Genomic DNA, 13,255 nt, shown 5'->3' on the forward strand with positions numbered 1-13,255 from the left:
AAGCGCTTCGCTGCCGCAACCTCTCCGATGCCGTCTTCACGCCGACCGCGGACATCGTCCTCTCCGCCGTCGCCGTAGGTGTCCTCCGTCGCCAAGTTAGGGCACGGAAGATCGAACTGCTCGGCCTCATCTTCCACTTCGTCTAGCAGTTCTTAGTGTGGTAAATAAAACTTCCTTTTTATAGCACCGTTGATCCTATGGATTTGTCACTTTCTACCACAAGCAGTTTCTATTCACACAAGTTAGATCTCTCTCATACTGCATCTCATAACATGCCTAGTATATTCACTTATGCTTCACAAAGTAGTTAGATTCCTCACTTGTACTGATCTGTGGATTTGTATAAATCTGGAACCAACTCCTTATCTATGAGTGAATGTCTTCGCACGATGAGGTCAATGTCTTCTAAACTGATTTATCTTCAAAATCTTCCGAGAATGCATATGACCTCTTCCCCTTCCCTCGCACCTTAATGCTGTCACAGGTACATGTCCGTGGGAGAACCCCTTGGTTCTCATAGTCTGCATTCATTTGCAGAATTCTTACAGCATCACATTAATTCTCCCGAAGCCAGTTCCTGATGGTCCAGCAAGCGAAAACCTTTGAAGCCTTTGAACGTGTTGAAGCCTTTCAAGTTAAAGTTTATGGCTTCAGAGAAAGCAACAAGGAAGGGTGGCAGAAAGCATCGTGGAGAAACATCCAGAGATCTGCCAGATGAACTCTCAGAACTGTACAAGACAAATCCTGAAGAGGATTACAATCAGCGCAAGACCCGAATCCAATGGATTCGAAGATATTGGGCAGAACAATGGTTCAAATACCGATTTGTAACCCAGGAATATGCTGAGAAAAACGCCATCAAGAGACCGTGGGGAGACATCCTATACAAGAATCTTCTGCCTAGGTCCAGAGATGAAGCCATTGAACAAGGCTTCTATCCCTGCATGGTCCGTGGGCCACAGCCTGCTGATGCACACCCATCGTCACTACTATGGTGTCGTGACGACAATCTGTTCAAGCGCAACTTCCAGTTTGCCCAGAACTCAGCGAAGCAGAACAAGAAGACTTTGGGGTTAGACTTCAACCCTGGTCCCTCGGCACCAAGGGCAGATGGCACACGAGATGCAGAACCCAATGGCATTGATCCTTTCTACAACCTTGAAGGCCTCATCACCCGAATCTTAGTTCAAGGGACTGCAGTGAATGAGCCTGCAGCTGATGCTGAATCAGAAGAAGCTCCTGCAGCGCCGAAGACAAATAAGATGAAGAAGCCTAAAGCTTCAAAGCCTGCCCCCTCACCAAAAATCTCAAGGGCGAAGCCACTGGAAACTGCACCTCCTGAAGACAGTGTGCAGTCCGAAGACTTATCTCGCATCTCCAAGCCCCAGAAATTCAAGATGCCTCTGCCTCACACCGGACAAGAGCTAACTGCTGCTGCCATTCTGCGCAATGACGACATTGATCTGTCAAGTGATGAAGATCTAGCAGATGACGCTCTTGAGCAACTCATCAAGAGCAAAGAAGAAGCAGAAATCTTCAATGATCTGCCTCTCTTTGATGTGACCATCATCCACAACTTCATTGACGAGTGGTTTGACACGCCAAACATCAGCTTTGAAGATCTGCAGCTACCAATTGGCCTCAGTGTCGCCTTCCAAGGCGCCATTGCTTCAGAACTTGCTATTGCCCAGCGCATTGTTGAACTGAAGCAAAAGATTGACTATGAAAAGGCTCAGTTCAAGAAGCATATGGCCAAGCTCAGCGTGCAGGAAGTGAAGAACTTCAAGAGTATGATGCATGAGCTCAAGGAAGCCTTTGTAAAGAAACATGCAGAAGCTCAGGGTTCGCGTGAGTGCATGAAGACTCTGGCTGACAGATGTGTGCAAGCCTACAATGAGGCTGAGAAGCGCAAGGCCCTTGGGCGTCCTGGCATCGACCCCAGGATGGCCGCAAAGAAGAAGAAGAAGCCTGCGACGGCTGAACCTGACGCACCACGGCAGGAAGCAGTTCCGATTGTCTTCCCAACTAGACTGACTGGCTCGAAGCCAAAAAGCCGGTCAATCGCTTCAGAGCTCAAGAAGACAAGGACTGCTGAGGCTGAAGCCAGGAAGAGGAAACATTCTGAAGGCTCTCCAACTGCCCCCTCCAAGAAGAAGAGGAAGACCAAGAAAGATCGGGCTGCTCCCACAGAGCCCTTGATAGTTGAACCCATTTCTATGGTCTATCCTGAAGCTGAACGCCAACTGACTATCCATGAGCCTGCTTCCACGGAGGCTCATGAAGCTGAAGACTTTCCAGCAGCTGATCCCATCGCTGCTGAAGACATTGGTCAACATGACAATGTAGAAGATGGTGTAGTCCTTCCTCAGAACAGTGAACTCATCAGCATTGGTCGTCCACTGACGCCAATTGCACAGGATGCTTCATGGGCAGATCGCCCACAAGAGGAAGAAGACTATGAGGCCCAACCCACTCCAACTCCACAGGCGTCGCCCGCGTTTCGCAGGCTTCGCAAAGGTCCAAGGCCTCAAGTCTCTGCCGAAGACAATCCGGCTGCATCAGCCGCGGAAGATGAAGTCCCACAAGTTGCCACTCCCCTGTCCCACCAAGAAGCAGTTCTCAAGGAGAACGTGCTTGTGACCGACCCTCCAGCTCGTCAAGTGGAGGATGAAAATCTTGTGGCTGCCACAACCACCAATGAAGCTTATGTGGAGCCCTCCCCAACGGAACAAGAAGACAGCGAAGCCACTGACCCCGTCACTTCTGTTCCTGAGTCTGCTGCCGGTCCCTAGTTCGACTATCATGTTGAGCACAGGCCTCAGGTACAGAAGCCAATCCCAAGATTGCCAAGGTTCACAGGTCCTGCATCAGCACCTGGCTCATTCAATATCAACGGCTTCAGGGCAGACAACACATTCTTCGATAGCTCCAGGAACCCCTACTCAAGGGAAAGGATATCATCTGATCGATTCTGGAGCTATCCTCAGCGAAGCTATTACTCATGCATTCTTTACAACCAAGGTCACATCTTCCCACACAAGCGCCTTGACATTGAAGCCATAGCTGGTCTACCTTGTCTAGAAGAAGTTTTGGATTGCTTCAAGGAAGTTGGACTGCTGCCGTTCGTTACTGACCAAGAGCATTGGAATGAAGAGTTGCTGGTCCAATTCTATGCCACACTTCACATCCGCGGGTACAGTAGAGATCCGAAGACTTGGGTCCTGGAGTGGATGACCGGAAATGTTCATCAAGAAGCCAATGCATTTGACATCATTGAGCTCACTGGTTTGCCCACTCCTGGTGATATCTACGAGCATGGCTGTCAGCTGCATAGTGAAGCTATTGAGAGCATCTTTAAGAGGCCGGAACCTGATATGAGTCAGATGCTCAGCATGATGAAGCCATTGCCCCAAGATGCTGCTTATCCAACAGAGTTCTTCGTTGAAGACCTTGAGTATCTGCTAAGAACCATCTATCACATCATCAGGCGAACTCTCTGGCCCATCAAAGGGCACTCTCCAAATGCCAAGCTTGAGGGTGCAATGAAGACTTTGGTCTTCTATATTCTTCATGGAAAATGCTTCAATGCACATGACTTATTCATCCGCCAACTTGCTGCATCAGGCTCTGATCTGTTTGGCTTAAAGTTCTACGCCCCATGGGTAATGCGGCTAATTAAACTTCACTCCGATATCTCATATCAACCATCTGCTCGCAATCATTGGATTTTTCTGCCTAATGTGGATATCTCTACTGAAGCCATCTATCCTGAGCCTGCAAAGGAACCTCTAAGTTTTCAGAATGCAGAGCATCAGAGTTTCTCATAGAACATTGAAGGAGTTGAAGCAGTCACTCGGGTGTATCCTTTGGCTGGCACTACACGTGCACCACACCCTGCGTCTACTGAAGCCACTGATAGTACAACTGCTCTAAGACCCAAGAAGCGCACTCGTGTTCTCAACGACCGAGAGCTTCTTGTGGCTCTTCATCAGAAACAGGATAGGCATCATGACTGGCTGAAGCGTCAGATGAAAAGCCTCTTGGTGGAGGTTAATCGCATTCGCAATCTTACCACCAAGAATGCTTTCGTTGCCCATGAAACCTGTCGCCGCACATGGAAAGGGCTAACAATGATGTGTTCTGAAGATGATCTCCAAGAGGATGGCTTCACTGAGCGATTCAAGTTTGACTCCACACCTCCTCGAAGAGCTGTGCTGCTAGGAACTCCATCCCCTGAAGACTCTGAGTTCTCTTCATCTGCTGCAACAGTGACTGCCAGAGTTATCGAGGATGAAGATGATGCTACTTCACCACCACCTCCTTCAGCACGCGTCAACTCTGCTCCAAGCTCTTCAGCACCGCCAAACACCACCAACGACCCTACCACTTCACCTACTCCGCATGGGAACGAGTAGATGCTCTATGTCTTCAAACCTTTTTGGTCCTTACTGACAAAAGGGGGAAAAGCATATGAGGTTGATAGTCTTTAAGCGGGTCCATATGGGCGGGTGCTTTATATTTTGCTTCGTGCTTACAACTCTCGTTTTGCTACATTTGGTTCTTTGAGTTGTAACACTTAAACTCGATGGTCGTCTGCTACTTATCTGCCACTTTGTTTTGCGATGATAAATTCCGCATGTGCGACGATAAATTCCGCACTTAGATCATTCTACAGATGTCCATTTTCCATTATGCATTGTCATTATCTTCATATACTTTCACATGCACAGTGGATTGTCATCATAAGTTGAAGTGGATCTCCACAAGTACAACCTGCCATGTGCATTTGCATTCCAAAAGCAAATTACTTATATGCACATCTTCAGGGGGAGCCCTTGCAACTTATGAAGACAATTCCTTATCCTTTACAATTTCACAGATTATATTCCCCGTTGAAAACTTCAACTAGTTTGTCATCAATCACCAAAAAGGGGGAGATTGTAAGTGCATCTAGTGCCACCCCTAGTTGGTTTTGGAGTATTGACGACAAACCTAGTTGAGGGACTAATGTGTTTATGAGAATTGCAGGATAACACAGGTAGAAGTCCCTCATTGATTCGGTTTTCCTACCAGAGATGACCCCTAAAAATGTATGAAGACATTGAAGTCAAAGGTGGTATATGAAGATATTCACATTGAAGACTATGACAAGAGAAGACACCACATGAAACCTATGGAGCTCGAAGACTTAGATCTTTCGTAGTTCTTTTTCTTTTGTGTTGAATCATAGGAACCACCGTACTGTTAAGTGGGGTACAAGAGAACCAGTCAGAATGAATGAAGTGATGCCTAACCAAAAAAAACCTATGTCTTTGAGTGAAGACTATGAGAGTGAATCTTGTCCAGAGTCAGACAAGTCAGCTTTGCTTGTAGCCCAAGTAAAGTTGCTGTGTGAGTTTGAAATCTGACCGTTGGAACACGTGTCAGTTCCTTAGTGACCCAGGGTCATTTCGGACAAATTAGGTCGGGTTGCCAAGTGGCTATAAATAGCCCACCCCCCACAAACATAAATGGTTGGCTGCTCAGATTAAGAGTACGGCTTTTGTCGTTTGAGAGCAACCCACCTCGAAGCCTTTGAGAGAGAATTCCTTGCGAGGATAAAGCCCTAACCACCCAGAGCCAAAGAGAATTGGGAATCACTTAAGTCTTCTTGTCTGTGTGATCTGAAGACTTATTACACTTGAGGAATGTGCATCCTCCAGCCGGTTAGGCGTCGCGTTCTGAGCATCCAAGAGACATTGTGGATTGCCGGTGAACGAAGTCTGTGAAGGTTTGGAAGTCTACCTTGAAGACTTACCAGAGTGATTGGGCGAGGTCTGTGTGACCTTAGCTCAAGGGGAATACGGTGAGGACTGGGTGTCCTGAGCTGCGTGTTCAGGACTGGGTGTCCGGGACTGTGTGTCCTAAGGTTTAAATACCTAGCCGCCCCAACCAGACGTACAGTTGTCATAGCAACTAGAACTGGTGCAACAAATCATTGTCTTCAACGAGTCACTGGTTTCATCTTCCCTTCCCTTTACTTACTGTTGCTCCTTGTGAAGTCATTGTATGTTTGCACTATCTTTTGTCTTCACTGAGTGACTGCATGTTCTGTATGGCTTCATAATATCTTCCTACCCGATCCTTACTACATTGCTGCTATTAAGTCATTGTGCTTTCACTTTATTGAATACTTGACTATGGCTTGCCTAGTGTAGTCTACCTTCCGCTGCATGGTAATAGGTTTATTTCTATCGTTTGTCTTCATAACTTCCCCGTTTTGAAGACATTCATAAAAATTGCCTATTCACCCCCCTCTAGTCGATAGAACGCACTTTCACGAGGCCATATCTATTATATGCTAGGCTCGTCAAGTTTAACCTGAGTATTCCGCGTGTGCAACTGTTTTGCACCCGTTGTATTTGAACGTAGAGCCTATCACGCCCGATCATCACATGGTGTCTCAGCACGAAGAACTTTGGCAACGGTGCACACTCAGGGAGAACACTTCTTGATAATTAGTGAGAGATCATCTTAAAATGCTACCGTCAAACTAAGCAAAATAAGATGTATAAAAGATAAACAACATATGCAATCAAAATTTGTGACATGATATGGCCATCATCATCTTGCGCCTTTGATCTCCATCTCCAAAGTACTGTCATGATCTCTATCGTCACCGGCATGACACCATGATCTCCATCATCTTGATCTATATCAATGTGTCATCACACGGTCGTCTCGCCAACTATTGCTATCGCATAGCGATAAAGTAAAGCAATTATTTGGCGCTTGCATCTTATGCAATAAAGAGACAACCATAAGGCTTTTGCCAGTTCCCGATAACTTCAACAAAACATGATCATCTCATACAACCACTTATATCTCATCACGTCTTGACCATATCACATCACAACATGCCCTGCAAAAACAAGTTAGACGTCCTCTACTTTGTTGTTGCAAGTTTTACGTGGCTGCTACGGGCTTAGCAAGAACCGTTCTTACCTACGCATCAAAAACCACAACGATAGTTTGTCAAGTTGGTGTTGTTTTAACCTTCGCAAGGATCGGGCGTAGCCACACTCGGTTCAACTAAAGTTGGAGAAACTAACACCCGCCAGCCACCTGTGTGCAAAGCACGTCGGTAGAACCAGTCTCGCGTAAGCGTACGCGTAATGTCGGTCCGGGCCGCTTCATCCAACAATACTGCTGAACCAAAGTATGACATGCTGGTAAGCAGTATGACTTATATCACCCACAACTCACTTGTGTTCTACTCGTGCATATAACATCAACACATAAAACCTAGGCTCGGATACCACTGTTGGAGAACGTAGTAATTTCAAAAAAATTCCTACGCACACGCAAGATCATGGTGGTGCATAGCAACGAGAGGGAAAAGTGTTATCTACGTACCCTCTTAGATCGACAGTGGATGCGTTATGACAACGCGGTTGATGTAGTCGTACGTCTTCACGGCCCGACCGATCAAGCACGAAAACTACGGCACCTCCGAGTTCTAGCACACGTTCAGCTCGATGACGATCCCCGGACTCCGATCCAGCAAAGTATCGGGGAAGAGTTCCGTCAGCACGACAGCGTGGTGACGATCTTGATGTTCTACTGTCGCAGGGCTTCGCCTAAGCACCGCTACAATATTATCGAGGATTATGGTGGACGGGGGGCACCGCACACGGCTAAGAGAACGATCATGAAGATCAACCTATGTCTAGAGGTGCCCCCTGCCCCCGTATATAAAGGAGCAAGGGGGGAGGAGGCCGGCCCTAGGAGGGGTGCGCTAGGGGAGTAGGATTCCTACTCCTAGTTGGAGTAGGTTTCCTCCTTTCCTAGTCCAACTAGGAGAAGGGGGGAAAGGGGAAAGAGGGGAAGGAAGGGAGAGAGGGGCCGCGCCCCAAACCCCTTGTCCAATTCGGACTGGGCTTGGGAGGGGCGCGCGCCACCTCCTGGTCCTTCCCACTAAGGCCCATTAAGGCCCATTGCTTCTTCCTCGTATTCCCGTAACTCCCCGGTACCTCCGAAAATACCCGAATCACTCGAAACCTTTCCGGTGTCCGAATATAGTCGTCCAATATATCGATCTTTACGTCTCGACCATTTCGAGACTCCTCGTCATGTCGCTGATCTCATCCGGGACTCCGAACTCCTTCGGTACATCAAAACTTATAAACTCATAATATAACTATCATCGAAACCTTAAGCGTGCGGACCCTACGGGTTCGAGAACAATGTATACATGACCGAGACATGTCTCCGGTCAATAACCAATAGCGGAACCTGGATGCTCATATTGGCTCCCACATATTCTACGAAGATCTTTATCGGTTAGACCGCATAACAACATACGGTGTTCCCTTTATCATCGGTATGTTACTTTGCCCGAGATTCGATCGTCGGTATCTTAATACCTAGTTCAATCTCGTTACCGGCAAGTCTCTTTACTCGTTCTGTAATACATCATCTCACAACTAATTCATTAGTTGCAATGCTTGCAAGGCTTATGTGATGTGCATTACCGAGAGGGCCCAGAGATACCTCTCCGACAATCGGAGTGACAAATCCTAATCTCGAAATACGCCAACCCAACATGTACCTTTGGAGACACCTGTAGAGCTCCTTTATAATCACCCAGTTACGTTGTGACATTTGGTAGCACACAAAGTGTTCCTCCGGCAAACAGGAGTTGCATAATCTCATAGTCATAGGAACATGTATAAGTCATGAAGAAAGCAATAGCAACATACTAAACGATCGGGTGCTAAGCTAATGGAATGGGTCATGTCAATCACATCATTCTTCTAATGATGTGATCCCGTTAATCAAATAACAACTCCTTTGTTCATGGTTAGGAAACATAACCATCTTCGATTAACGAGCTAGTCAAGTAGAGGCATACTAGTGACACTCTGTTTGTCTATGTATTCACACATGTATTATGTTTCTGGTTAATACAATTCTAGCATGAATAATAAACATTTATCATGATATAAGGAAATAAATAATAACTTTATTATTCCCTCTAGGGCATATTTCCTTCACCCCCTACCTCGTGGGCACCTCGTGTGCTCTCCGGACTCTGTTTTCTTACAGGTCACGTATTTTGGTCGGTAAAAATTCATTATATAATCTCCCGGAGGTTTTGACTCCCGTATCACGCAAAAATCTTCTTCTTTGTTTCGAGTTGTTTTCTGTCAGGGTTCTCAAGGCCAGGCACTATGTCGTCTCCCTCCTCCTCCAACCATGAGGGCAATGATGCTTGGCTAATGAAGATAGAGATGAAGAGAGAAGAACCTATGGAGATTAACAAGGATGAAGGGATCAAGAAGGCCATGGAGGACCAAGTCCTAGCAACAGAAGACACCCTTCAACTGGATCACAATCTTCTTACCCCAACAGAAATCGAAGCTTTCAAGATGATTGAGTTAGCTCGTATACAAAATAAGTATCTCACACGTGAAAATATTTTGTTGAAGGAGCATATCATCGCACTCAAGGGCATTATCCGCAAGCTAGAAGACCTCCTACGCTCGATGTGCGACTATCCATCATCAACAACACCACCTTCTTCACCAACAAAGAAGAATTGAGTATCTGGTATGGGCACTCCACTTGGCAACGACCAAGCTTGGGGGAGTGCCCCGGTATCGTATCACCATCACTTTTATCTTTACCGTTTTCTTAGTTCGGTCCTTTTGGTAATATCTTGATCTAGTAGAATAAAAGTTTTTAGTATGATCTAGTTGTGAGTTTTGCTTTACTATCCTTCTATGTAATCGAGTCCGTGAGTTATATAATAAAGATTAGTGTTGAACCAAGGGATTGATTATTTTGCCATGATCATAAGTGAATAAAAGAAAAGAGAAAGAATAAAAAGAAACAAAGAGATCATATGGGTCTTATGGATAGTAATGAGCTCACATAGAAAAAGTATGATGAATAAAAGTTGTTGAGGGTTGACACACATAGTTTTAGTCATCGTTGCAATTAATAGGAAGTAATAAAGAAAGAGAGGTCTTCACATATAAATATAGTATCTTGGACATCTTTTATGATTGTGAGCACTCATTAAAGTATGACATGCCAAAGAGTTGACGTTGGACAAGGAAGACAACGTAATGGGTTATGTTTTCTTACATCTGAGATAAATTATATTGTCTTGGATCTTCCAACATGATGAGCTTGCCTTTCCGCCTCATGCTAGACAAATTCATTGCACCAAGTAGAGATACTACTTGTGCTTCCAAATACCCTTAAACCAGTTTTGCCATAAGAGTCCACCATATCTACCTATGGATTGATTAAGATCCCTCAAGTAAGTTGTGATCGGTGCAAGCAATAAAAATTGCTCTCTAAATATGTATGATTGATTGGTGTGGGGGAAATAAGCTTTATACAATCATGTGATATGGAAGTAATAAAAGCAACAAACTGCATAATAAAGGTCCATATCACAAGTGGCAATATAAAGTGACGTTCTTTCACGTTAGGATTTTGTGCATCCAACCATAAAAGCGCATGACAACCTCTGCTTCCCTTTGCGAAGGGCCTATCTATTACTTTTATCTCCTACATTGCATAAAAGTCACGGTGATCTTCACCCTTCCTTTTTACATTTTATCCTTTGGCAAGCACATTATGTTGGAAAGATCCTGGTATATATAGCTAATTGGATGTGAGTTTTCATGAACTATTACTGTTGACATTACCCTTGAGGTAAAACGTTGGGAGGCAAAACTATAAGCCCCTATCTTTCTCTGTGCCTGATTAAAACTCTATACCCATAAGTATTGCGTGAGTGTCAGCAATTGTGAAAGATTATATGATAGTTGAGTATGTGGACTTGCTGACAAGCTCTTATACATTGACTCTTTCCTATGTTATGATAAATTGCAATTGCTTCAATGACTGAGATTATAGTTTGTTAGTTTTCAATGAAGTTTACAATTCATACTTGATATTGTGATTGAATTATTGCTCTAGCATTAGAGATTATATGACAATAATTATATAAGTTGTTGTTCTAAGAATGATCATGATGCCCTCGTGTCCGTATTTTATTTTCCGTATTTTATTTTTATCGACACCTCTATCTCTAAACATGTGGATATATTTTTCGATTTCGGCTTTTCGCTTGAGGACAAGCGAGGTCTAAGCTTGGGGGAGTTGATACGTCCATTTTGCATCATGCTTTTATATCAATATTTATTGCATTATGGGCTGTTATTACACATTATGTCACAATACTTATGCCTATTCTCTCTTATTTTACAAGGTTTACATAAAGAGGGAGAATGCCGGCAGCAGGGATTCTGGCTGGAAAAGGAGCAAATATTAGAGACCTATTCTGCACAGCTCCAAAAGTCTTGAAACTTCACGGATGATGTTTTCTAAATATATAAAAAAACATTGAGCGCAAGAACTTCACCAGGGGGCCACACCCTGCCCACGAGGGTGGGGGCGCGCCCTACCCCCCTGGGCGCACCCCTACCTCATGGGCCCCCTGGTGGCCCTCCGGTGACCATCTTCTTCTATATGGACTCTTTCGATGGGAAAATAATCATAAGACATCTTCTCGGACGAAACTCCGCTACCACGAGGCGGAACCTTGGCGGAACCAATCTAGGGTTCTGGCGGGGCCATTCTGCCGGGGAAACTTCCCTCCCGGAGGGGGAAATCATCGCCATCGTCATCACCAACGCTCCTCTCATCGGGAGAGGGCAATCTCCATCAACATCTTCATCAGTACCATCTCATCTCAAAACCCTAGTTCATCTCTTGTATCCAATTCTTGTCTCCAAGTCCGGGGTTGGTGCTAGTAGGTTACTAGTAGTGTAAATTACTCCTTGTAGTTGATGCTAGTTGGTTTAATTGGTGGAAGATCATATGTTCAGATCCTATATGCATATTAATACCCCTCTGATTATGAACATGTTTATCCTTTGTGAGTAGTTACTTTTGTTCCTGAGGACATGGGAGAAGTCTTGCTATTATTAGTCATGTAAATTTGGTATTTGTTCGATATTTTGATGAGATGTATGTTGTCTCTCCTCTAGTGGTGTTATGTGAACGTCGACTACATGACACTTCACCATTGTTTGGGCCTAGAGGAAGGCATTGGGAAGTAATAAGTAGATGATGGGTTGCTAGAATGACAGAAGCTTAAACCCTAGTTTATGCGTTGCTTCGTAAGGGGCTGATTTGGATCCATATGTTTCATGCTATGGTTAGGTTTACCTTAATACTTTTGTTGTATTTGCGGATGCTTGCAATAGAGGTTAATCATAAGTGGGAGGCTTGTCCAAGTAAGGGCAGCACCCAAGCACCGGTCCACCCACATACCAAATTATCAAAGTACCGAATGTGAATCATATGAATGTGATGAAAACTAGCTTGACGATATTCCCATGTGTCCTCAGGAGCGCTTTACATCATATAAGAGTCTGTCTAGGCTTGTCCTTTGCTACAAAAAGGATTGGGCCACCTTGTTGCACCTTATTTACTTTTGTTACTTGTTGCTCGTTACAAATTATCCTATCACGAAACTATCGGTTACCACTTATTTCAGTACTTGCACAGAATACCTAGCTGGAAACCGCTTATCATTTCCTTCTGCTCCTCGTTGGGTTTGACACTCTTACTTATCGAAAAGACTACATACCCATATCTGCTTAAATCATCTGTGAAGGTGAGAAATTAACGATATCCGCCGCGAGCCTCAACATTCATTGGACCACATACATCTATAAGTATGATTTCCAACAAATCTATTGCTCGCTCCATAGTTCCGGAGAACGGCGTTTTAGTCATATTGCCCATGAGGCATGGTTCGCAAGTACCAAGTGATTCATAATCAAGTGATTCCAAAAGTCCATCAGTATGGAGTTTCTTCATGCGCTTTACACCAATATGACCCAAACGGCAGTGCCACAAATAAGTTGCACAATCATTATCAACTCTGCATCTTTTGGCTTCAACATTATGAATATGTGTATCACTACTATTGAGATTCATCAAAAATAGACCATTCTTCAAGGGTGCATGACCATAAAAGATATTACTCATATAAATAGAACAACCATTATTCTTTGATTTAAATGAATAGCCGTCTCGCATCAAACAAGATCCAGATATAATGTTCATGCTCAACGCTGGCACGAAATAACAATTATTTAGGTCTAATACTAAACTCGAAGGTAGATGTACAGGTAGCATGCCGACGACGATCACATCGACTTTGGAATTGTTTCCCACGCGCATC

This window comes from Triticum dicoccoides, chromosome 1A, assembly GCF_002162155.2.
Source record: "Triticum dicoccoides isolate Atlit2015 ecotype Zavitan chromosome 1A, WEW_v2.0, whole genome shotgun sequence".
NCBI lineage: Eukaryota > Viridiplantae > Streptophyta > Magnoliopsida > Poales > Poaceae > Triticum > Triticum dicoccoides.